Consider the following 23,133-nt stretch of genomic DNA (forward strand, 5'->3'; position numbering starts at 1 on the left):
AAAGTGCAGCTAACCTGCCGTAAAGCCACAGGTGCACTGCACCCATGGTGTGGGTAAACCGCAGCACTTCATTGTGAAAGCAGCCTTGGGCCCCTTTCACACGATTGGTCCGACCCAATCAGACCCTCCATTCACCTCTATGGAGTGGCAACTATAAACAGACTTGTGTCCGTTTACACCTGACTACCTCAAATCCACTCATTGTGGCCCAGGACCAGTTACCAAGTCCCTTAAGTGGCTCTCACTCTTCAAAAGGTTGGGCACCACTGTTCTATGCAATGGATCGTTGCTTGTATAATAGCAAAAAATGGTGAATTGGCATGACATTAAATAAAGGTATTTGAGATAATTAATGAAAACAGTGACTGTAATGTGTCATGTGCTGTTGGTTAATGTAACATATAACAGCCAAGCAGAAATGAAATGATATGGCTATTGGAAAACAATTTTTTTTTTTTTTTTGTCCAGGAGTTTCTGGATTTTGCACTCGCTGTCACTTTCAGTTGGCAGTACTGGCATCAAATACAGCCCGTTCAAGTGAAAGGAGCTGCGTGGCAACTGCTGTGCAATGCACACATCTATGGTGCAGGCTTTTCACGTTAAAAACAGGCAGTAAGGAGGCGACCTATTGCCTTACAGCTACCTGTCAACTGCCCTCTAATAAAGTGATACACCATGGATCACTTTTCAGAGGGGTGGCAAAGGCTTTCAGCAGTGTAAACAAGCCCTTACAAAGGACAGTAAGCTGTTTTCTGCATTGCAGTTACAGTTAGTACCACAAGATGGTGGCAGCGAGTTAAGCCAACGTCATGAGTTCATAAAAAGGACAAGATCAAATTCAGTGCCTGAACAGCAAGTTTGTGTTTTTATTTAGAAAAGCATAGCCGTAATTGCCATATAGTTAATCCTCTGTTGTGATATGAATGTTAAATTGATTTACAAAGCTATAATGCTTGTACACACAGTACTTTGATTTCATCATTGCTTACATTCTGAAATTGTCCTATTGAGCTTTGCAGTACATTTGGAAAATAAATGGTGACAATGTAGTTACCCAAATTATAATATAGACTAAAAGTATCAGACATTTTAAAGCCACGGTGTCCGAATGCCTCCAGGGTCTCCCAGTCCTTTATTGCCAAGAGTACAAGTTACTTTTTCAAAGATATATATATATTTTTTTTTTAAGAGGACCAAAACTTTTGCCTGAAACTTTCTGGGACTGGGCTCTGAACCTGTAACTTTGTCACTCAGGAGAACAGCAGTAATAGATTTTTTTTATTTTTTTTTTTAAACCTGTTTTTAAACCGTATCAACTAAAACTAGAGCAGCGCTTCCCCTTTCTATGTTTCCTACAGCCTAAAGTTATGGCTTAATGGACTAGTTTAAGCTTTACAAACGTTTATTCATTTGTATTTATACAGTGCCAACAATTTATGCAGGCTTTAACCTTTACAGCTCCCTTACTTAAAATGCCTTCAGCCCAATTCCAGAGATATTTACTGTATTTATCGGCATATAACACACACACCTTAATTTTAAGAGAGGGAAGTTTCAGAACAAAAACTTAAAGCGGAGGTCCGCCCTCCGCTGCAAAAATTTTAAGCCAGCAGCTACACATACTGCAGCCTTTTAATAATAGGGCACTTACCTGTCCTGGAGTTTAGCGATGTCGGCACCGCCGCTGATGTTTCCATCAGCAGTCAAGTGCTGCCGCCGCCAATGCGGGTAAGGGAACCCGGCAGTATAGCCTTATGGCTTGTGTCACGCCGGGAGCCCTACTGCACGTGCACGAGGCTCCGCTCCTCTTTCCTGCTGGCTTGGCAGCAGGGGAAGGAGGAGGAGGGAGCCCCAGCGATGACGTCAAGGGCCGCGGCCCAGACTCCCAGAAGTGGCAGCAGGATACTTGTGAAAGACAGGTATCCAAAAGGTGCCAAATGTAGCACCGGAGGGGGGGGGGGGGGGAAGCAGGAAAATGAGTGGAAGTTACACTTTTGGGGTTATGTCTCCCTTAACTTGCCTGGCAAGTAGGGGACAGTAGTGTGAGTACCTGGTGCGATTGCTTTGCATCTCCAGCGGGGTGCCCAGATGCCATCATTGTCCCCTGCCTGTGTAGCAGCCAGCATCTCTTTGAATTTGGACGAAGGGGAGGGTCGGTCAGAGGATACTGTATGTACTAGGGAGTGCTTTGGGAGGAGAGGGGACTTGTGCTGGGGGGGGGTTGTCGGATTTCATATCCATCCCCTCTCCTCCCAAAACGCCCCCCCCCCCCAATACAGTATCCTCTTAATCCCCCACCCCCAAATCACTGTAAGTATTCATCTTTTTCCCTTCCCTGTTGCCATGATTGTCCCCTGCCTGTGTAGCAGCCAGCATCTCTTTGAATTTGGACGCAGGGGAGGGTCGGTCAGAGGATACTGTATGTACTAGGGAGTGCTTTGGGAGGAGAGAGGACTTGTGCTGGGGGGGGTTGTCGGATTTCATATCCATCCCCTCTCCTCCCAAAACGCCCCCCCCCCCCCAATACAGTATCCTTAATCCCCCACCCCCAAATCACTGTAAGTATTCATCTTTTTCCCTTTCCTGTTCGACCCCCCCCAATGGATTTCATATCCATCCCCTCTCCTCCCAAAACGCCCCCCCCCCAATACAGTATCCTCTTAATCCCCCACCCCAAATCACTGTAAGTATTCATCTTTTTCCCTTTCCTGTTCGACCCCCCCCCCCAGAAGCGTCATCTATAGCAGTGTTTCTCAACTTCAGTCCTCAAGGCACCCCAACAGGTCATGTTTTCAGGCTGTCCATTATTTTGCACAGGTGATTTGATCAGTTTCACTGCCTTAGTAATTACCACGGCTGTTTCATCTGAGGGAAATCCTGTTGGGGCGCCTTGAGGACTGAAGTTGAGAAACACTGATCTATAGTGTGTGTGTATAATCACACAGACCTCAGATGATCTGAACTGTCTGTTATGTATTGTGCCAGTGAGAAAGGCAGCCGGAATTTCTCCCCGCTGGCTGCCTTTCTTACTGGCACAATACATACAGGGCTGAGGTCTCAGCGCATGGGACACCAAACATCCCACACAAGTTGCGGGGCAGGAGTGCCCAGACTAGCACGCCCCTCCCGGGCGAGTCACTTCTCCAACAGGATTCAGCCTGGATTCACTGGCAAGCAAGGTCCCAGTTAATTCAGGAGGTATGGGATCCCCCCCCCCCACACACCTTCCTGGCACCCTCCTACAATTGGCTTTTTACAAAAAAACAGGTGTATAACACGCATGCATTATTTGCACTCTATTTTCAGGGGGAAAATGTGCGTGTTAAGCCCAGTACACACGATGAGATTATCAAATGCATAATCGTCGGGTTTTTTTTTTTTTTTTTTTTTTTTATGCAAATCTCAGATCGAATCTGATGAGTTTATTAAAGTCACGAAAATTCTCGTACGACAGAATAAAAAATTCGGAAGTGATGTCATGTATTGTGTTGCATTTTCGAACGACAGCTGTACTAATTAAATGAAAATCATATGATCTGGCATTATACAAAAAAATATTTTCGTGCATGTCCGATCAAATGATATCAGATGAACTGTCCTGATTGGCTCTGTACCTACGATCCGATCATCGTGTGATCTCTTAGAAAACGGTATTTTTTGTATGATTTTCTGATCATGTGTACCGGGCATTATAGGTGGATAAATACTATACATTGTTGCCCTTTTGCCTCACTGCTTTTGATCAAAAAGAGTCCCAGCAGTAGAATGCTCGGCCCTGCCTCTTTTTCTATTGGTTGTCTTGTATAATGAATTTGATACATGACAAGGCATGTGAAAACTTGTGGTGTGGTGCCACTTAACAGCATGGTCAGGCTTGCCACATAGCAATTTGTTTGGCAGTGTCAAGGGACTTTGATCCGAGCGCTAAACAATTATTACTACCTGAGAACCTGCTAGAGTATATTATCTAACTAGCCATGCATGATTTTCTGTAGCTTCGCAATTGTTTGAAGTTTTAGGCAGTGTAGGGGTTAATCTGCAAGCACATACTGATAAATGTATTCTCTGTCAGAGTTGTAATCCTTTTTAGTGTTGGGGCTCTACCACAAGGTACATATGTGAATGCATCCTTGGGCTCCATGTACATGGGATGCTGAGGCGAAGTCCTCTGAACGATTTTTTTTTTTGACACCTTGAAACCGGCGTTTAAAACGCCCATTTAGCCGCGTTTGCATGCTGCATTTTAACGCGTTTGCGTCTAGAAGCATTTAGTTAAGATAACATCATAAGACCCTCCCCAAGCTCAAAAATAGTATTGTTTAACTATTTCAGCCATTTTATGAGACCAGAGTGAGTAGCAGCAGCTGAGAGAGCAGCAGTGTACTTGTATTTAGCGTGTCACTTGCCACGTCGCCTGCCACAAGTTGTGGATTGTCCACTTGCCACATCACCTGCCACAAGTTGTGAATTGTCCACTTGCCACATCACCTTCCACATGTTGCGGATTGTCACTTGCCACATGTTGCGGATTGTCACTTGCCATGTCACCTGCCAGAAGTTGCAGATTGTCACTTGCCACGTCACCTGCCAGAAGTTGCAGATTGTCCAGTAGCCATGTCACCTGTCACACGTTGCGGATTGTCACTTGCCACGGCACCTGTCACAAGTTGTGGGTTTTCATTTGCCACGTCACCTGCCACAAGTTGTGGATTGTCCAGTTGCCACGTCACCTGTCACAAGTTGCTTGTTCAAATCTAACAACATATGGGTCAAATTCCAATTATACTTCGGATAACAGTAATGCTAGTGGTGTATTGGATTGGATCATGGGCTCATTAGGGTATATAAATGGTCTATGAATCATTGCAAGCAATTACAATTTTTTAAAATATTTTTTTAATGGTTTTTCATCATTTGCCATAATTTTTGAGATTTTTAATGTAAAAAAATGAAGGAACCTTTAAAAATGCTTATAAACGAAAACGCGGCTAAACGCCGGTACCGCATTTAGCCGCGTTTGGGGTCTGAAATGTGGAAATTGGCGTCTGAACTCATTTTTTTGCCTTCAAAGAAAGGCTGTTAAATGCAACTGCCTAAAAACGACTGTGTACATGGACACATAAGATAACATTGAATGAGTTGAGGGGCAGATGAAAAAAACTGCCTCTGAACGTCTGTTTAACAGCAGCAGTGTACATGGGGCCTTAGGCCTCATGCACACGAGACGCTGTTAAACGCGCGTTCAGAGGCAGTTGGACACTTTTTTTCAACTGCCCCTGAACTCATTCAATGTTATCCTATGTGTCCATGTACACAGTCTCTCGTTTTTAGGCAGTTGCGTTTTAACCTTGTTTTTTCCAGAAGCAAAAAAATGGGTTCAGACGCAAAAGTTTTCCACGTTTCAGATGCCAAACGCGGCTAAACACGGCTAAACGTCGGTGCCACGTTTGCGTTTATAAGTGTTTTTAACCGCTTGACATCCGGAGGACGTCATATGACGTCCTCGACTTTCGGGGCTTATATCTGAATGATGTCTGAGGCTACAGACATCATTCAGATACCGGCATTTTCAGCCGGCGATTCCGTACACCATAAGAACGATCATAGCGGCTGTTCCGCCGCTTGATCGTTCTTACGGGCGGCGGGAGGGGACGTCCCGCCGCCCTCCGGTGCTACTACCGACTCACCTCAGCGATCGGTGAGTCGGATAGCGGATCTGCCGGCGCTGGATGTTCACCATAGAGATTTCCGGCGGACCAGATGGTCGCCGGAGTCTCTATGATGGTTCGGAGGCCGGGCGCGATGTTATGACGTCACGCCCGGCCTCTGCATTAAAAAAAAACGGCGCCGCTTCGGCTGTGAAGCGGCGATCGTTTTATTTATTTTTTTTTTATTTTAGGCTTCCCAGCCTAGAGGTGAGATGTGGGGTCTTATTGACCCCATATCTCACTGTAAAGAGGACTGATCGTGTCATATTCCTATTACAAGGGATGTTTACATTCCTTGTAATAGGAATAAAAGTGATCAAAAAAAAAAAAAAATTTTTTTTAAAGTGTAAAAATAAAAATTTTTAAGTAAAATTAACAATAAAAAAAAAAAAAAATTTTTAAAGCGCCCCTGTCCCCGTGAGCTCGCACGCAGAAGCGAACGCATACGTAAGTCCCGCCCACATATGAAAACGGTGTTCAAACCACACATGTGAGGTATCGCCGCGAACGTTAGAGCGAGAGCAATAATTTTGGCCCTAGACCTCCTCTGTAACTCAAAACATGTAACCAGTAAAAAATGTTAAAGCGTCGCCTATGGGGATTTTTAAGTACCAAAGTTTGCCGCCATTCCACGAGCATGTGCAATTTTGAAGCGTGACATGTTAGGTATCTATTTACTCGGCGTAACTTCATCTTTCACACAATGCAAAAAAATTTGTCTAACTTTGCTGTTTTGTTTTTTTTAAAGCATGAAACTGTTTTTTTTTTCAAAAAAAACGCGTTTGAAAAATTGCTGCGCAAATACCGTGCAAGATAAAAAGTTGCAATGACTGCCATTGTATTCTCTAGGGTCTCTGCTAAAAAAACATATATAATGTTTGGGGGTTCTATCTAATTTTATAGCAAAGAAATGATGATTTTTGACATGTAGGAGCGAAGTGTCAGAAATGGCCTGGATGCGAAGTGGTTAAAGGAACCCTATTTTTTGGACCAGAAAACACAGAAATATGATGGTAAACTGCAGCAGAGAATGACATTTTGCGACCCGATTTTGGGGCCCCATATTTCGGGGCCACTTGGAACCCCAAATTTGGTGTGCTAACACAGTGGAACTAGCTCTACAACATATCCAAATTTGGGGCTTCTAGCACAAAGTGACCCCGAGATACGGGGCCCCAAATTCGGGTCACAAAATGTCATTCTCTGCTGCAGAAAAGTGCTTGACATTTTGCGACCAGACTTTGGGGCCTCGTATCTCGGGGCCACTTGGTGCTAAGAACCCCAAATTTGGTGTGCTAACACAGTGGAACTAACACTACAATATACCAAATTTGGGGTTCCTAGCACCAAGGGGCCCCAAAATCAGGTCGCAAAATGTCAAGCACTTTTCTGCAGCAGAGAATGACATTTTGTGACCTGACTTTGGGGCCCTTATATCTTAGGGTCACTTGGTGCTAGGAACCCCAGCTTTGGCTATGTTATAGTGCTTGTTCCACTGTGTTTGCACACCAAATCTGGGGTTCCTAGCACCAAGTGGCCCCAAGATATGGGGCCCCAAATTCAGGTTGGAAAATGTCATTCTCTGCTGCAGAAGTGCTTGACATTTTGTGACCCGACTTTGGGGCCCGTATCTCGGGGCTACTTGGTGCTAGGAACTCCAAATTGGTGCTAGTTCCACTGTGTTGGCATACCAAATTTAGGGTTACTAGCACCAAGTGGCCCCGAGATACGGGGCCCCAAAGTTGGGTCGCAAAATGTCATTCTCTGCCCTGCAGATGCTTCTAGACGTAAAATGCGGCTAAACGCGGCATGCAAATGCGGCAAAACGGCCGTTTCTAAACGTCAGATTCAACTTTTAAAAACATGTGTTCAGCAGAGTTTGCACCGGCGTCTTGTGTGCATGAAGCCTTAAAGTAAACCTGTGAGCATACAAAAGCACTCTTGGTCCTAATGTACACTGCTGCTGGTAAACAGATGTTCAGAGGCAGTTGGCTGCTTTTTTCAACTGCCCCTCAACTCATCCAGTGTCATCTTAGGTGTACATGTACACAAGTTTTTTTTAATGTCGTTTTTAGGCAGTTGCGTTTTATAGGCTTTTCTTTTAAGGCAAAAAAATGAATTCACACGCTGACGTTTTAGACGCTAAACGCGGTAACTCGCGTTTAACCATGTTTAGTTTACAGGCGTTTTTCATTTTTGGCTATTTTGAAAAGGGGGGGGGGGGGGGGATAAAAAAATAAAATATTTTTTTCAAACGCTTCTAAACGCAAACGCGGCTAAATTGATTGTATATGGGATACCACCACAATGGACCAAAACAATGCAAGTCTTTTTTATTAGGAATGCTGCATGCCACAAGCATAGTACATACATTGTGATGTGATGTTATGCCATGCATTGCACCAGGCACCACTGCATAATGTTTAGGTGCCATTCATTGTACCATGTTACGCACCATTGTACGCTTCTTGCAGCAATGCACAAGTCCGATTGAGCCCCCAATGTATTTTAGGGTAGTACCCTGACCTATTTTTATAAGAGCCTCTTGTAATCTTTATTGCAGAAGAGCTTAGACTGGGAATATAAAGGGCAGCGCTGATAATGGCTTGTGTAGATGGACAGTCAAATGAAAGCACAAGATGCTCGCATTTTGCATTCACTTTGACTTGTTTGGGAAAGAAAAGCAACTCTGATGCAAACACTTGCCTTGTGACATGAGCCCACAAGCAATGAAGCTCTATTTCTTCACCCAGGGATGTCAATCTAACACTTGTATTCTTTGCTAATAGGGCTGAACATTGTTATGCTGTTTCTTTACTATCTGATCTAAGGCTGGGAAATGTCTTTTTTTTTTTTTTTTTTTTTGCAGCTGTATTGCTTCAATTCCGGTGGAGAAAAGTGAGGTCAGGGACCTGGCTGTGCAGTCTGGCAGGCATAAATGAATCTTGAGTGTGATTGAAGAAAAGTACAAATCCTTTGGCATGTGCAGCAGTTCACATATACAAATTTTAAATCTGCATTTCATTACTTACATTTCTTCTTGACTTTAACCAGTGCTAGCTGTTTTTCTAGCTACAAACTATCTGTCTTTCTAACATGGAGATATGCATACTGGAGCCTAAAGCTGTTATTCATTTTTTTCCTGTAGTTTGAGTCGTGGTCTAAGTGGCTGTCCTCTTGTTGTGGAAGCGGTTGATCAATGAGGGGTTTAAGTTGCTAGTAACTTTGTGCCTCCTTTTCCCCACACAGCGGGGTCTTTCTTGCTGCTGCTTTTTTCTTTGTGTTTTTTCCCCAAAGGTCAGTCACGACGGCTGAGTCAGCCAGAAGGACAATGAGCCTCATTTCTTCTTACTAGAAGAGAGCTGTTTCTGTTTGACTTTTGTTAGCATAATCTGCTGACTCATGTCGTCAGGCGTGACACAAAGGGAACGTCACCCCCGGAGAAGGCTAAATATAGTTTAATCTTTATTAACTCTATCTCTTTACGATGTAGAGTTACAAGGGTTTGTTTTTTCATGTGTTCTTAACATGCACATAAGAGAATGATACTTGTAACTTCACATCAGGACCATAACTTTGTGTGCAAGGATGGCTAATTGCTCATGTCTGTGTGCGTTGAATCATGTAGTGATGTGTTCAGGGCAGCCATGAGGATTTTTTTGGCCCCTTGCATAGCTTTAGGCCTGGGTCCCCCTGAGCCTGAACACCAACATTCCCCAGGGCGTGCCCGTGGGCCATCCCACCAAATCCACACACCGGCCACCACACCTTTGCGCACTCATACCCCCCCCCAATCCTGTATATATGCCAGCCCCCCTCATACCTGTTTATATGTCAGCCCCTCCACTTGTATATATTTCAGTCCCCTCACACCTGTATATAAATGTCAGCCCCACACATACACAAATCTGTAAACACACAAGCCTCTGGCACCCCCCTGTACACAAACAGCCCTTGTAAAGGAAATCTTCCTACCTAGTCCCAGCTCGTTTTCACAAAGCTGACATATTGCTGACACAGGGGAGTACAGTCAGGGGCGGACTGATAACTCATGGGGTCCCCCCAGGCAAGAGAAGATCATGGGGCCCCCCTGTGTCCCTGCCACACTGCCCACAATTACATATGTTGGTCCCTACCCCCTTTAGCTGCAGAGGCAGCAGCTGAGGATGTACACATGCTGCGGCAGGAATTATACCCCCTTTTGTTTTTGGTGGGCGATCGTGACCCAATCAAATGAATAGGACCACTCTGCAAACGCCCTGCAACCATGTGTAATGCACGCAGTAGCCGCATGCTGTAGTGTGGGATCCAAGGGGTTAAAGCAAGTGATGTGATGAGGCAAAATAATACCACCTTATTGCCTGCTTTAACCAGTCACTGTGTTGCACGGCCTTTGCAGAGCAGCCCCATGCCAAGCATGACTGGGTGTATAATTCCTACTGAGGCTGCAGCATGTGTACACCCCTGGCTGCTGCAGTTAAAGGGGATGTGGTTGGGGTGGAGATAAAAACAATAATAAACTATGAGGTTTTCGCACTCCCAAACTGTGAATGTAAACAAGCCCTTACTGTCCTGAGCTCCCTATCACAGAGAGGGATCCCTGAAATAAGGGCAGAGAGGGGATCCCTGGGGTGAGAGCATAGGGGGGCAGGTGGCAACTTTTTACTTTGGGGAAGGGGGGGTTGGATTGGAAACCCCCCCCCCGCACATGTCCTCTCCCCTCAAAGAGCACCCCCCCAGCACATATTCTCTTATACCCCTTTGGCCTCTCCCATCACTTCTCCATGTGCTGCCACAGAGGGGAATCAATGCGGGAGAGGCAGACCAAGGCACAGATGATATCCTGACTCCTGGGTGCCCGACACTAGCGAGCCCCTGTTAGCCTAGTTACCGGATCTCAGTACTAGGACTTGTTCTGGCACTAGGCTTCGGGAAAAGCAGAGATTGGGATGGAGGTACTCTCATGGAGCGCCCTGCTGGCCCTGGGCTCTCGGGCAATGCCCAAGTGCCCTAATGGTCAGTCCGCCCCTGAGCACAGTACAGGCAGCTCGCACAAGGGGTGCACATGCACATAGTAGCCAGAGGTGGCAGTAAAGAGCTTGATGTCTGAGCTCAATGACAGAGAGCAGCAGAAGCTACGAGATCGTTTCTGTAGTGCACATCACGGCTCCCCTTCACCCGTCCTGCCTTCTTCTGGCCCGAGCGGGCCCCTCGGACCCCGGGGCCCCTTACAGTTGTAACAGCTGTACCCCCCTGATGGCAGCCCTGGATGTGTCTTCTTGAAAGTGTGGCCATCTTTGTGTGCATTCAAATGTCATTTATAACATAGAACTTTAGATTGCAATATGCAGTTTCTGTGAAAACTAGCAATAGTGTGCCTGTTAATTGAATAGCAAAAATACAAAGGGGGAGCTGATTGAAAAAAGGCCAGCTTATGAATCTTCATGGTGACTCTGCTGCCGATCTCCTAATTGAAATAAAGCAGTTTCCTCTAAAAGGGAGTGTAAATGATGTCTGTGCTCAACACCACATCATTAAAGAGGAGTCTGTGGAGAAACCACCCACCCTCCCCTGTTTAGAACTACTTACCTGGTGGGCTTCTTAAGATCTAACCTTTTTGCGCCACCTTCTTTTTGTCTCTCTGTAACTTGGGATTTGTGTTGCTGGGAGGACTGTTGTATAGGAAGGGAATGGTCAGCTGCCTCTGCCCCTAGTACCAGTACATATTCTTGCTGAACACTGAACTGTGCTCTTCTCTAGGCTGGGATGGCAGGAGAGATCTGCTGCCTTGATTCTATAGGTTTTTTCATCATTTGTCACAAATGCTTTGGCTAATGACCACTGAATTGAACAGTGGGCATTTCATATTGCATTTTTTGTGTGTTTTTAATCGTTTTAAAAAAGCTACCATCCCTTTAGCGTAGATAAAAAATATTCTAATCCATTTTCTACTTGCCTAAGTAAGACTGGGCACATGCTTGATCTTGTAAACTCATCTTCAACAGAGTGTAATCCTGACAATTTTCATAACCGAGAATTAATACTAATCAAATTGTTATTGTATTAAAGATCTATCGTTACAGCATACACTTTCATTTTATAACATCAGCATTTTAATAACAATACAAGCAATAGTTATTTTTGACAATCTAATAGAAGTTTACTTGAAAAATCTTCTTTCATGCTGTGAGTTCTGCCTGTCCGCTGGCCATCTCTTTCCATAACCTCCTGGATTCCCTGCATGCTTTGCAGCTTCTCCTTTGCTGTTTACCTTCAGTTTCTACAAAGGCTACATATCCCATCATGGTACCTTGCTGCCTGCAAGCAGTGATTCCTGTATGGATTCAGCTTCCTCAAATTCCTCTCAGCGCCCTTGTAGTTCAGAAGTCAGGCTCTGTGAAACATGTGACAGAGCATTGTCTACTTACAGGGCATATGAGTATATGAAATGGAATTCATGGAAGTAAATGTGTGGGGCCTTCACAAAGTAACTTTACCAACTTCAAGATTGATCAAATTAATGGGAGTAGGCTAGAAACAGTTTACAATTCAGTGCAGAAATGATTATATGATTTAAAATTTTGATCATAGATACACTTCTAGGCAACAAGATAGATCACACATGTGTTATCAAAACTTCAAGAGAACAAGAGTGGACAAAATGTAAACCAGTATTCTGCTTTGGATGGCAGGAAGAGCTTTCCTTAGCAATATTAAAGTGGTTCTGAAGCCTTAACCACTTCAACCCCAGATCATTTGGCAGCTCAATGACCAGAGGACTTTTTACAATTTGGCACTGCGCTGCTTTAACTGGTAATTGTGTGGTCATGCAATGTTGTACCCAAATGAAATTTGTGTCCTTTTTTTCCCACAAATAGAGCTTTCTTTTTTTTTCCATAAAGATTTTATTTAGTATTAAAAGAGCAGGTTACAATCCAAATCGAATGACACGGAAATACAATTAACAGGCAGGGCATGGAAGCAAAAGAAATGCAGGGTACATCCAATATAGGTTATGATAATAAAGTACCGGCAACACAGCCAGATATGCATAATGTAGTAGATGTGGGGTGGAGGATCATTATTCATATTTCCCCTCCCCCCCCTCCTCCCCCCTGAGCAGTTACGCCCACTCAAGGCAAGAAGATAGCTGATACGGCTGGTCCCAGTTCATTTCTCTTGAGTGAAGTACCCTTGCTAGCATCTATGTAGGGCCATGTTAAGACAAGGTTATAAAGATCTGCTACCAAGTAGGAGGCCGAAGTTAGGGAGAAAGAACATGGGGTATAAGAGAGGAAGGGGAGGAAAGGGGGAAAAAGGGGAGGGTCAGAAAGATAAAGCAGGAAGGGAGAGAGGGACAACAAGGGAAAAGAGAGAAAAAAAAAAAAAAAAAGGGAATAAGGGGGAAGCTCGAGCAGTTGTCGTAGAACACACCCCTCGGAGGGCCCACTCCCCCCCCCCCCCCCCCCACATCCCACCCACCGACGAGAGTCCACAGTTAGGGTTAGAGTTCACGTACCACCCTCTACAGTACATGCTGACGATAGCGTTCAGTAGTCACAAAGTGATTCCAGCACGCCCAAGTGAAAGAGAATTTATGTGTTCTTTCTTGTGAAATATGGATCAATTCTTCCATCTCTTTTATTTTAGAAATTCTCCTGTACCACTCTCCAATCGACGGGGTGTGTGTGTAACGCCAATGCACTGGGATGCATAATCTGGCGGTGTTCACCAAATGCATAGCCAGAGACTTATAGTATGTTTTTTTTGGATAAAGAGGTGCGATGTAAAAGAAATTGTGCGGGGGTGTAGTCCAGGGTATCTGTAGTGATATGTGAAATGATTTCACTGACTTCCCTCCAGAAGGGTTGAGTGCGTTCGCAGTCCCACCATATGTGGAGCATCGTCCCTTCCTGCTTGCCACACCTCCAGCATGTGTTGGGGATAGAGGGGGAACATTTGTGAAGCTGAGAGGGTGTCCTATACCATCTTGTGGCAATTTTGTAGCCATTTTCTTGGATGGCCACATTTAGTGAGCATTTGTGTGCGTATTCGTAGATGGTGTCCCACATTTCCGTAGAGAGGGGTGTTTGAAAGTCTTTGTCCCAGGCCATCTGTGAAGATGCCGGGAGGGAGGTTATTGCAGATGAAAGAAGGGCATAGATGGTGGAAATTGAGTGCCTTTGTTGTGTTTTGTAGTGACAAAGGGATTCAAAAGGAGTGAGTTGTTTGGTCCAACAAGATTGGTGTGGTTGAGTCGAGAGAAAGTGGCGGTTTTCTCGATATGACCAAAAGTGAAAAGAGGCAGTCTTGGACATGTTAATTAGTCTTTCATATGGGAGAGGGGACCCCTCTGAGAAAAAGTGAAGGGTTAAGACATCGTCATGTGGCCATTCGCGTAGCAAATAGGAGCAGGAATTACCCGGGGGAAAGTCTGGGTTTTCTCTTAGGGAAGTTAGGGGACCTGGCACCGAGGCAGACAACCCCGATTTCATTGCTCCTCTAAAGGCCAGCAAGGAGGGGTAGATCAGGGGGTGAGATACGATCTTCTGTGGCCAGGGTTTGTGAGACAGCCAGGGAAGTAAGTGTAGAGGACCTGGTATAAGTGATTTTTCCAGGGCTACCCAGATCTTTTTGGTACTGTGTATGTTCCAATCTACTATCCTAGTCAGGTGACACGCCAGGTAATATCTATATAAGTCTGGAAGGCCAATACCCCCATTCTTTTTCTGCGTCATTAGGCGACAATATTTTATGCGAGGTGGAGAGTTTTTCCATATAAAAGTGGAACAGGCTTTGCGATAAGCTGCAAAAAAGGCCGGAGGAAGGTGGATAGGGATGGTTTGCATGAGATAAAGTAATCTTGGCAGAATGATCATTTTAATTAACGCCGAACGGCCAAACCAGGAAATGTTCAAGCCCATCCACTCCTTTAAATGATTTTGAATTTTGGTGAGAGCTATGTGGAAATTAGACATATAAAGGTCTGACAGCCGCGCGGTAATTTTGATTCCCAAATAAGAGATCGCCTCCACTTCCCAACGGAAAGGAAAGGCATCCCGACAGTGGATTACCTCCTGAGCGGGAAGAGTTACATTCAAAGCATATGATTTTGAGTGATTGATCTTGAGATTGGATAAAGTGGCAAAAAACTCAAGATCTTCCAGTAGATTGGGCAGTGAGATGCGGGGCGAACTCAGGGATAGAAGAATGTCGTCTGCGAAGGCTGCGACCTTGAATTCCCTTCCACCGACAGTCAGACCTCCAGCGTCAGAATATAAATTAGGGGGGATAAGGGACATCCCTGGCGTGTCCCATTGCTGATGGAGAAGGCGGTTGACAGGTGGCCATTAACCTTTAATGTCAAATATCAGGTGTACACAAATCCGCCCACTCATACACCCGAAAACGCTGCGCTGATGGGAAGAAAGTTGAATCTGAGCTGCCGCTTAAATAATAACATACATAAATTAAAAATGATTCACCATATATTCGCCCCAAGTGAACTCAATTTAGCAGCGCTAAAAACAATCCCTAACCATAAAGGGTCATAAAGTGAAGAATTAATAAATCAAACAAATATTAAAATCATAACATCACTCCTCCCCATTGGTGTGCATAAAGTGATAAAGTCAAGAACTCACAAAGAATAGTGAATAGGCCACTAGAGTGAATAACCTAACTGTGCACACAAAATATGATAATGGAAAAAAATATATATATATAATATATGCTGTGTGGGTTGATGTGATTCAGTCCACAAAAATATATATAAAAATTATATAAATAAGTATGTGTCCACAAACAATCCAAAAAATGAATAATCCAAAAAAAATCCGTGACGTAATGTAGTGCAGATCTTCCACTTAATAGAATCTTCCACCGCACCTCTGTGACCGTGAATCCACTCCCCTTAGGTAAATAAACTCACCAGCTCCTTTTGTCCACACTCTCGTGTCAGGGCCACCAAGCTTTTATCCCACACAATAAGGGTAAGTATATGATCTCCTATGGTACACCTTTATATATCCAGAGTATGATGCCAAGGATTAAGCCCATGATTAAGTCTTTATGACGAAACATGTCGGGGCGTAGCTACACGGCAATCGAACGCTAGTGACGTAGGACGCTGTGACAGGGAGCGCCATACGAGGGAGTGCGGAAGCTGATCCTATCTACATCAGGGAGCGGGTGAGACGGGTATTTGGAGAGCGCTGTACCTGGGTCCGCCGCGACCACCACACACTGGTTTACTAATTTGAGTTGATGCTGTGACAGTTTGCTGTGCTGTGGTATTTTTGAGCTTGCAGTGATTTTTAAAGATGTGAGTTCAATGGTTGAGGGTTTTGTTATTTTAAATAAATATCAATACGTTATTGCACTATTGGATTATTTTCTTTTTTTCCATGCGGAGAGAGCTCCTTGGCATCATACTCTGGATATATAAAGGTGTACCATAGGAGATCATATACTTCCCCTTATTGTGTGGGATAAAAGCTTGGTGGCCCTGACACGAGAGTGTGGGCAAAAGGAGCTGGTGAGTTTATTTACCTAAGGGGAGTGGATTCACGGTCACAGAGGTGCGGTGGAAGATTCTATTAAGTGGAAGATCTGCACTACATTACGTCACGGATTTTTTTTGGATTATTCATTTTTTGGATTGTTTGTGGACACATACTTATTTATATAATTTTTATATATATTTTTGTGGACTGAATCACATCAACCCACACAGCATATATTATATATATATATATTTTTTTCCATTATCATATTTTGTGTGCACAGTTAGGTTATTCACTCTAGTGGCCTATTCACTATTCTTTGTGAGTTCTTGACTTTATCACTTTATGCACACCAATGGGGAGGAGTGATGTTATGATTTTAATATTTGTTTGATTTATTAATTCTTCACTTTATGACCCTTTATGGTTAGGGATTGTTTTTAGCGCTGCTAAATTGAGTTCACTTGGGGCGAATATATGGTGAATCATTTTTAATTTATGGCCATTAACCTTTACCTTGGCGGAGGGATTTGAATACAGGGCTGCATCAAGAGAGAGGAAGAACCCTTGTGATTTAGAAGATGTGAGCCAATGGTGGAGATTCAGGGTACGGATAGTGTTATCCCTGGCTTCCCTTCCAGGGACAAATCCCACCTGATCTGGAGAAATAAGTTCGGGAATCAAAGGGAGCAATCTGTTGGCCAGGACTTTTGCGTATATTTTGATATCTACATTTAGTAGCGATATGGGTCTATAGTTTGAGACTTGGGTGGGGTCCTTACCTTCCTTAGGGATTACAGCTATGTGAGCCAAAGGCATTCCTTCTGGCACTATCTGGGGGTCCGAAAAAGTATTAAAGGTGGAGAGAAGTTTCGGGGCAAGGGAGTCTAGGAATGTCTTGTAGTACTGGAGAGTGAAGCCATCTGGGCCTGGGCTCTTGCCAGTTTTCATCTGTTTAATGGCCAGCTCTAGTTCCCCTTTCGTAAGAGGTATCTCCATGTCCTGAGCTTGTTGGGAGGATATTTTTGTTTTGGAGAGTATTGCGAGAGAAACTCTCTAATGCGGTCGACCCATGTGACTGACGAGGGTGTTCCGGGGCGATTTTGGTGTAGGTTGTAAAGCCTAGCATAAAAACTCTCAAATTCCTTCGCTATATCGTCGTTCCTGGGTAAGAGTAATCCATGAGCATTTCGCAAATGATGAACCGTAGATGAGGTTCTAGAGGCTTGGATCGTACGGGCCAAAAGACGCCCGCATTTGTTACCATACTCATAGAAAACTCTTTGGCCAAGGACAAAACGTCTCCTAGTTTGTTTACCTAATTCCTCCAAAAGAAGCAATCGGACATGCAATAATTCTTGTAAGGTGGATTGAGCGTGCAACTGTTTGTGGGCCGTTTCTAACTTTTTGATCTTCGTGATCAAAGAGGTTATGTTTTCTTGGTGTAACCTTTTGGCTTTCCCGGCGAGTGTAATAAGTTCGCCACGCATTACACATTTATGCGCTTCCAATAGGGAAACCGTAGAGACATCTGGGGGTAGTGTTTTCCTTGAAATAAAGGTCTATGCAGGTTTTCAAGTGTTCTACCCTCATTGGGTCATTGAGTAAGGAGGGGTTCAGTCTCCATGTTTTGGTTCTTGCGTTAGATTCAGGGTAAGAAAGGTGATTTGATAGGATGATGGTCGGATAGGAACATTGGCTGTATGGTTGTTTGTTGGAGTAGGGTTAGGTCCGTTTGAGAGAGAAAGAAATAGTTAATTCTCGAATATTTGCCATGGGGTGCCGAGTAAAAAGTGTAGTCCCTCACGGAGGGGTACATGGTACGCCAAGTGTCGTGGAGTGTCAGGTTTTGGAGTTGCATTTTGATTTGCCGGAGGGCTCGATATGGTAGGGTAGAGGTTCCTGACGAAGAGTCCAGGACAGGGTTCAGCGGGGCGTTAAAATCACCTCCCAGCAGAACCAAACCTGACTGAAAAGTGGAGAGCAGGTCGCATATTTTTCTGAAGAAGGAAAATGGTGTTCATTGGGGCAGTAGATGTTAGCTAATGTAATTGGTTTCGAGGCGTATGTACCTTTTGATAAAAATTTATCTGCCTTCTGGGTCAATAAGTGAGTCAGTCTGGTGGAAGTTGGCATGTCTGGAGATTAAGATCGAAACACCCTTTGTTTTTGCTACAGGGTTGGTGGAATGCAGTGCTGTTCGATAGATATGATTAGATAGTTTAGGAACCGCATCAGAGCGGAAGTGCGTTTCTTGAAGGAAAATGAATTGAGCCTTGTGTTTGGTAAGGGAGTTCAGAATCTGAGATCTCTTTTCTGGGAGATTAAGGCCCTTAACATTCAATGACACACACTTCATCGTTAGGGAAGGAGCAGGAGCCATGGTCTTTCCCGTGAAAGTGGTTAGGGAAGGCAAGACAGTAATGGACCCTCAGCAGATCAGTGCAGGCAGAACTCGGTCAGTCGGGGGGAGGGGGAGAGTACCCAGAGTAGGGGGGAGTGAGCCCTCTTCCACAATAGGGGTAAGTGCGGAGGGGAAAAACAGAGCAGTTGGGGCACAGAAAAGTGGAAGGTTAAATAATAAAAAAAAAAAAAAAAAAAAAAGGGGTGGGGGGGGGGGGGGGGGAAGAGGAAAGACTAGGGAGAGACGGTGGGGGACAACAAGAGGAAGGGGTAATTGAGGGGAGACACGGGATTTAGTGATATACCAGAGGTGGAGATAGATATACTATTCCACCTATAGAGGGGAAAGTTGGTAAGTCCGCGGGAATCCAAAGGAGACCGCTGTGTAGGGACGTAGGTATAAATGGGAAAACCACAGGTGGTTCCGCAAACTGGGGACCGTGGGGAAGGAGCAGTGTATGAAGTTTAAAAGAATGGCCTGGGGAGCCACAACAGTTTGTAATTGAGCATTTCAACCAGATACATTAACTTACCAAGTAAACAGTTAGCATATAGCATATAACATATAACATATAACCAGAAACAGTGTGTATAACTATTGAGGCCGAAGGCTGGCCTCTCCCAAACCTAGGCAACGTTTGGCACCTTCGAGAGCCTCTGGAAAAATCAGTGTCTAATTGACCTAAAGTCTATTTAAACTGGAAGACTCCCTGTCTATTTGGGTAGAACTTGCCCCATAATTCACCATACCAAAAACAAAGGGGGGGGGGACGGGGGAGGGAAGGGAACATTCCAATAAATAATCTGTATCGCTAGGGTTCTGCAGCCCGCATCCCATAAAGAGCGGCTGTGTCCATTAGGTTAGAACCACCAAGGTTCAGCAATAGTTAGAAGATATTTATTATTGCTAAGAATAAGGGTAAAAGGATTTCGCGCATATAGTCTATCATATAAATAAATAACTAAATAAATAAATACACATCTAATAATAATAATATGTGGGTGTATACCAATAACAAATCTTAAATAAAGTGCATCAATAAAATACCCATGCTGGAAATTCATATATCCCAATACATAATCACATTAAAAATCAAATCAAACGCATGTGCAAAAATGCAGAAACATGTGCAGCAAAAGTGCCAAACTGCAAACAACGTAGTGTGGGGTGATTCCAATATTGGATATATCAGAAAAGAGTTCATAAATAACCATAAAAGTTCATAAGTATTGATGGTAATAAAAAGGGGTGTAGATGATAATGATAATAATAATCTTCATTAACCGACTGGCGGCTCAACCAGGCTCTCTAGACTCTCACCTCAAGGATGGAAATAACAGGCATCAGTGTATATCTTTCTCTGTTGTGATAACAGCAACGTTCCCCTCTGCTTACTGTCAGGCACCTCAGGGATGGAAACAACTGGCAACAATGTTTCACTGTATTAATAAGGCAGCGTTCACCTCTGTTAGATATCAGGTACCTGTAAAATAGACTGGGAATTTTTTCCACCTAGGCTGTGACAGCCCGGTGGGAAGAGGGGGAGGAGAAGAGAGGAGGCCTCTGATGGTGTAGTATTTCGAATAAACAGTTTATTGAATATAAAAACGAAGTGGTCTCTTACATAAAAAAAAGTAAAATTCACATGTAAAAGGAAGGAGCGGCGTCCGAAGCGCCTCCTTACGTGACTTCCGGTATAGTCAATTCTCTGCCACGCCCTACGCGTTACGTCACCGCTCGTGACTTCAACTGGGGAACCGGATTGGCCTAAGAGAAATCCTATTTATATAATGAAACCGGAAGTAGTGTAGCGGCCATTTTTCTTATGGTCATGTTGTCTCTATGCGATCGCGGCCATCTTAGAGGTGGCAATCTACATAGATCGCGGCCACTACAGTGAGTAACCAAGCTGTAACTAAAATCTCATGCTACATCGCAAATACAAATTAAAAACACAAGTGTTAAATATCTAAAAATGAGAATAAAAAATTATTAGGACTAGAAATTAACAAAAATATTAAATAAAAAATATTAAATAAAAGCGAGTCACATATAACACCACCATTTTCTTGTAGTAGGTGAAATATTATAACGGTGGCCATCTTTATGGTGGTAAACCCACTCCCATCGGTGGCCATTTTTGGGTGGATAAAAATTGTTTAGACAATGTATATATTGAAGTAGACGAAAAAAACGAAAAAAACAAAGTTTGACACAGAAATGAGAGAACAATGTTAAAACTAGGGTCAAATAGAATTAGTGGTAAACACCAAAAAGTTGGTGGTAGACACTAAAAAATTGACAATGGGGTTTTATTAGATAGGACAGGTGGACTAAATTCCTCAGTCACCAAGGAGGGGCCTCTTCCCTTATATTCTAGTCGGTAATAAACTCCATAATTGATGTCCCAGTAGCGAATATAGATATATCATTTCTTAATATAGAGCATAATAAAGTGGTACATAAAATTTTTTTTCCAAAGTAGTCTTAATAATAATAATAAGGTAATCCGGTCTAAACGATTGTGACATGAATAAGAAGAAAAAAAAAAAAAAAAACAGTGACATAAATAAATTTATGGGGACTTAAAAATTGCTTAAAAAACAGTTAAGATCGAACTCCACATTCATACCTCTAGGGGTTAGTGTGCGTAAGGTGTGTATCCAGTATGATTCTTTTTGGCTAATGCTTCTAATTTTATGGGTGCCTCTCCATGAATTTTTATATCTTTCTATCCCCCAAAATTGTAGATGTATGGGGTCCCTGTTGTGTACTGTAGCAAAATGCTTAGACACATTGTGTTTGGGATTTCCTTTTTTGATGTTCTGTATGTGCTCCTTTACTCTAACTTTCAGGGCCCTTTTCGTACGTCCTACATATTGTAGTTTACAACTGCATTGGAGTACGTAAACCACTCCCTCAGTATGGCATCCAATAAAATCTTTAATTTCATATGTTTCGTTTGTAGTAGTAGCTGTAAATTCTGTTCTTTTCCCTTTGTTTATGTTGGACACTGTAATCAAGAATTAAATTCTTGATTACAGTGTCCAACATAAACAAATATCTAAAATTATCCAGAGACACTGGCATATTTTAAAAAATGATAAAGATCTGATGAAAATATTACCAGAATCACCCAATATCATTTATAAAAGGGCACCGACCATCAGAAATATGGTAGTCAAAACAGTGATTGAGGCCCCCCAACAAGCACCATACTCCTTCTTCGCTGGAAAAGGATTCTATCCATGTAGGAACTGCTATGCATGTAAACACGCCCAGAAATTCCAAGGGAAAAGAACAGAATTTACAGCTACTACTACAAACGAAACATATGAAATTAAAGATTTTATTGGATGCCATACTGAGGGAGTGGTTTACGTACTCCAATGCAGTTGTAAACTACAATATGTAGGACGTACGAAAAGGGCCCTGAAAGTTAGAGTAAAGGAGCACATACAGAACATCAAAAAAGGAAATCCCAAACACAATGTGTCTAAGCATTTTGCTACAGTACACAACAGGGACCCCATACATCTACAATTTTGGGGGATAGAAAGATATAAAAATTCATGGAGAGGCACCCATAAAATTAGAAGCATTAGCCAAAAAGAATCATACTGGATACACACCTTACGCACACTAACCCCTAGAGGTATGAATGTGGAGTTCGATCTTAACTGTTTTTTAAGCAATTTTTAAGTCCCCATAAATTTATTTATGTCACTGTTTTTTTTTTTTTTTTTTTTTTTTTTTCTTATTCATGTCACAATCGTTTAGACCGGATTACCTTATTATTATTATTAAGACTACTTTGGAAAAAAAAATTTTATGTACCACTTTATTATGCTCTATATTAAGAAATGATATATCTATATTCGCTACTGGGACATCAATTATGGAGTTTATTACCGACTAGAATATAAGGGAAGAGGCCCCTCCTTGGTGACTGAGGAATTTAGTCCACCTGTCCTATCTAATAAAACCCCATTGTCAATTTTTTAGTGTCTACCACCAACTTTTTGGTGTTTACCACTAATTCTATTTGACCCTAGTTTTAACATTGTTCTCTCATTTCTGTGTCAAACTTTGTTTTTTTCGTTTTTTTCGTCTACTTCAATATATACATTGTCTAAACAATTTTTATCCACCCAAAAATGGCCACCGATGGGAGTGGGTTTACCACCATAAAGATGGCCACCGTTATAATATTTCACCTACTACAAGAAAATGGTGGTGTTATATGTGACTCGCTTTTATTTAATATTTTTTATTTAATATTTTTGTTAATTTCTAGTCCTAATAATTTTTTATTCTCATTTTTAGATATTTAACACTTGTGTTTTTAATTTGTATTTGCGATGTAGCATGAGATTTTAGTTACAGCTTGGTTACTCACTGTAGTGGCCGCGATCTATGTAGATTGCCACCTCTAAGATGGCCGCGATCGCATAGAGACAACATGACCATAAGAAAAATGGCCGCTACACTACTTCCCGTTTCATTATATAAATAG

At 43.0% G+C, this 23,133-nt stretch overlaps 1 protein-coding gene across 2 annotated transcripts in view; it reads left to right on the forward strand.

The window, feature by feature from the left end:
• The window catches only part of SSH1 (slingshot protein phosphatase 1), a 160,094-nt gene that overhangs the window by 20,626 nt on the left and 116,335 nt on the right, over positions 1–23,133 (forward strand). The gene's annotated exons all lie outside the window — the stretch shown is intronic.

This window comes from Aquarana catesbeiana, linkage group LG01 (genome assembly GCF_042186555.1).
Source record: "Aquarana catesbeiana isolate 2022-GZ linkage group LG01, ASM4218655v1, whole genome shotgun sequence".
NCBI lineage: Eukaryota > Metazoa > Chordata > Amphibia > Anura > Ranidae > Aquarana > Aquarana catesbeiana.